We start from the raw sequence: 4,481 nt of genomic DNA, 5'->3' as shown, positions 1-4,481 counted from the left end.
CTTGATTTAGCGGAAAACTGACATGTGTATCGTTTAGTTGAGTCCGATGCATTTAACTTGTTAATGAATATCCGTGTCAAGACATAGCTCGAACTTTACCGTTTGGACCATATTGTTGTTGCAGAAGTTGGCAATCTTGGTTGAAGGTTTCAAGCTTAATGCCATCTGGAAATGTCTCATCTCCTTCATGAAAATTTACCAACCTTTCATATATTGGCAAAGTTCCATTAGCCGCTTGTACCACATATATGAATCGATGCCCATGCCCACAAGAAATACTTGAATTTGGTAAAATTGTAACTTGAAGGTGTGAAAACCGGTATATGTACAAAATCGGATATTGTAGGGCGGTCTCCTAGTGAAGGTATAAGATGGTAAAAGTTTCTACAATGATGAGGATGTATTCCGTAAGATGATCGTATTCAAGATTGCATTCCGGAAATGTAAACTTGACAGAATTACTTTCCACGTAATGAATTCCGGGTATCTAGAACGATTGGGTCACACAATCAAGTTACCCTCACTAGGGGAAAATTGTTTAAAGAATATTTAAGATAGGGAACAATAGTTCAATGAATATAGTTGTGGTGAGCGGGAGTTCATAGAAGAAAATATAATAAAGAGGGACCAAAGCAGGTACAAGAAGTCCAAGAACGTGAGAGGAAAAGAAGTATTGGTTACCAATTCTAGTTGACTTTTTAACACTAGACTCATTAAAATTAGACGTTCTAATTCCCTGATAATCAAGACTAATGGTTATTACATAGGCCAATAATTTTCTCTTGTAGATTAGTATTATAGTTTCAAGCATCTTTCATATAGATTATTGTTGGGATTTTATACAATGGTTTTATAGAGTTATATAGCGTCTTTCTTCCACTCTAGAAATATATTTTCAAACGTTAAATGAAATCCCAACAAATCCCAAAGTGTTGTTAGGTCATTATCGTGGATTTTCAATCTAGCATCAACCATATTTTTCGATGAATAGTGAAAGCACTAATGTTGTTGAATTGATAAAAATGAATTAATTAATACTGACTTAACAATCAAAAGTTGTTGATCTTTTTTATCAAGAAATGAGAAATGAACTCATTACCAAATGTGGCGAGAAAAGATAGAAATGACCCTATAGACTATTATTATTATTATTATTATTATTATTATTATTATTATTTCTCTTGATAACTTTGTGTAGTTATCATTACAGCTAATTTATATTTATAAATTTCGTTTAAACTAAGACAATAATTTAACTTGATCGAGGATAATTTTTATGATACTCCAATTAACAATATTATTAGCTCACAATATGTTATTGAACAAGAAAAATAAACAAATCAAAAGGGACATAGTTTACTGAAAATTTAAATGTAGGGTTCCATTCCAAGGTTGAAGACACCGAACAAAAGCTTCCATCTGTGTAGTCGGAAGGCAAACACCTATCTCCAAATCTTGGTCAGAATCTTCGCCGGCATCCATGGATATGAATGCTCCATAATTGAGCGAAATCCATTCAAGCTTTTTTGGTTTCCCCCATCCGAAATCCATGTCATAAAACTTATAAGTGGCTAACAAACATTGCTCTATGGTCACATAAACCCGTAAGTATGGCCATATGTATTAGCTTTCAACCACATTATTAAAGAACTATTTTGTCTGTAGATGACATTTGGTCAATGCGGCTAGTAAATATCACATATTTTTGAAAGTGCGACTAAAGGTTTCGACCAGCTGTGTACAAGTATGTTTTTTAGTCACACGACCAAACATGTGTAGCTAAAGCTCCGAACATGTGTGACTAAGGTTCAGAACAGGTGTGTTTTTGTTACATGAACCAAACATGTGTAGCTAAAGGTTCTAGCAGGTGTGTTTTTTTGTTACACAAATAAAAGTTGTTAGTTGAAACTATGATTTGTGACCTTTAGCCACACATTTAATCTGAAATGTGGAAAACCGATTTCAGCACATGTGTGGCTAAAGCCCTTTTTTCACGTAGTGACTATACTGATGGGAAGATCATAAAAGAATAAGAAATTAATAGGAGGCCACTCAAGATGAAAGATATCATAGAATGTGAGTAACAACGACGAATTGCTTACTTTGGCAGGAGGTGGTGATACTTTGGGACTCTTCGAGAATAGTAGAGACCGGAAGGGAATCCATTTTGTAGATGCTAATGTATCTGTGAACTATTTTGATGAAGAATATATCATGACTTTATTATTTATAGGGAAAAATAATCAAAATATTTGTTTTACTATATCATCAAAATGCTTGGGTTAAGGCGCTGTTTATTTCCTGTTTACCTATCATTTTATTGTTATCATTTTGAGTTTAATAAGATATATTATCTCGCTTTTAAATTAATAATAGAAACATGGGCCGGTAGTTGTGTAATTTTAAAAATAAAAGAGTTAATGGCCATTTTCGTCCTTGTGGTTTGCTGTTTTCGCCACTTCAGTTCAAAGTTTGAAATTTTGTCAATTTCGTTCTTCACGGTTTTAAAAATTGGCCAATCACGTCCCACCGTCTAACGACATCCAAATATGTCGTTAGTTTAAGGGGTATTTTCGTCTATTACATTTTACTAAATATTTTAATAAATAAGTAAAAAAACATATTTTATTTTTCTCTCTCTTCCCCAACTCATCCTTCACCACCATCCCCAACCCACCTGTCCACCTAACCACCTCCACATCTTAAACCAAAACTTTACAATAAAACCATCTTCCATCTCCCTTAAATCAATACTGGGTTAACCCTTAATTTACCCTCCTGTTCATTATCCGATGCCATGATTCTGGTGGCCGGAATTTGGGGTTCGAATTGGTTTTTTTCAATTTCCTGCACACACATTGTGCTTCGATCGACTTAACAACCCAAAATTTTGCCAAACAAATCCATCTTTTACTTGATTAAAAATAATAATAACAATAATAATAATAATACCTCCGATATAACTAAACTCAGCGCTCATGTTTAAAGCACTCGAAACCGGAGACCCAAAGCTTCCAATTCCAGTTTTGAACAATACTAAACGGACTGGACGCATCATTCGGACGATACGCGACCTTCACGGACGGACCGGATTCGAAGAACATAGCGAGGTTCAACGACAGCTCTTTTGATTCTCCGGCAACGATGCCGGATTGGAACGGCAAGCCGAGAATGTTGACCGGCACTTTTGCTCTCAACAGTGGCTTTTGATCCTCTCGAAACTTCATTGAAGCTTTCATGGCTGCCAGAAATATATTAAGAATGGACTTGGAGGTGCACAAATCTGGGCTATAAAACCAACGGCAACGGAGAGGTGCACAAATCCGGTGCCGGTAGGCGGTCGTAAGCTTCAACACAGGCTTTCATTGTTTAGAGGTGCACAAATCTGGGTTATATATTAAGTTTTAATTACTAAAATGTGTAATAGACGAAAATAACCCTTAAACTAACGACATATTTGGACACCATTAGACGGTGGGACGTAATTGGCCAAATTTGAAAACCGTGAGGACGAAATTGACAAAATTTCAAACTTTGAACTGAAGTAGCGAAAACAACAAACCACAGGGACGAAAATGGTCATTAACTCAAAATAAAAGAAAAATACAAATTGATGACAAACACACATGTTATGTGCATATATAATAAGGAAAAAACCACATGATGTTGACTTCTGACAATAATATTTGGAGCTCTTTTATTTAATAAGACATGTTAGAGACATAATAAAAAACACGTACATGTTGATGTGTGTAGGGGCGGATCTAGGTAGAGTGGTGTGGGTTTATGGAAATCCACTGAGTTTCGGATTTTATATAAAAGGAATTTTTACATATTTCTCCTTGCTAAATACCCTTAATTACATATATCCTTAACCCCAAAAATCAATTACATATTTCCCCTTTTTATATGTGTTAGGAAGGGGAAATATGTAATTATTTTTTTTAGTATTGGGAAAATATGTAATTAAGGATGTTAGGAAGGAGAAATATGTAAATGCCCCGGTATATAAAACATCTATACAAAATATGAAAGTGAACTCATATATATTTAGTGAGTGAACCCATAAACAAATTGCATATGTGGCTTGGTGGTAAACATCTTGATTTCTCTTTTTGAGAAGCCATGTTCGACTCTCGTTACCTGCTTTTATTTTCTTTCACTTTATTCAAGTGGTTAATTAATGCCCTTTTATTTTTCTTTCCCTTTATTTAGGTGTTAAGTGGCTAATTAAGGCCACAACTCTCATATTTCAACTCTTTTAACTCTCCAAACTTCAACTGAGCCACCCTTGACCCATTTAGAGTTTTGTTTATATGATTTTTTTTATTTTTGTTTATGTGGTGTTTTGACTTTTGATTCGACTATTTTGTTTATTTGTTGAAATTAGAATTAGGATGAAAGAATGGATGAATGATCATGTTGAGATTTGTTAATTGAAATTTGTTGAAGCTTTTTTTTGTTAATTTAATTGGTGTTTA

This window comes from Bidens hawaiensis, unplaced genomic scaffold (assembly GCF_021521415.1).
Source record: "Bidens hawaiensis isolate Kalapana, Puna unplaced genomic scaffold, B.hawaiensis_p1.1 tig00024857_1, whole genome shotgun sequence".
NCBI classification, from domain to species: Eukaryota; Viridiplantae; Streptophyta; class Magnoliopsida; order Asterales; family Asteraceae; genus Bidens; species Bidens hawaiensis.
The sequence above is the reverse complement of the archived record's forward strand: the minus strand, read 5'-3'. Positions refer to the sequence as shown.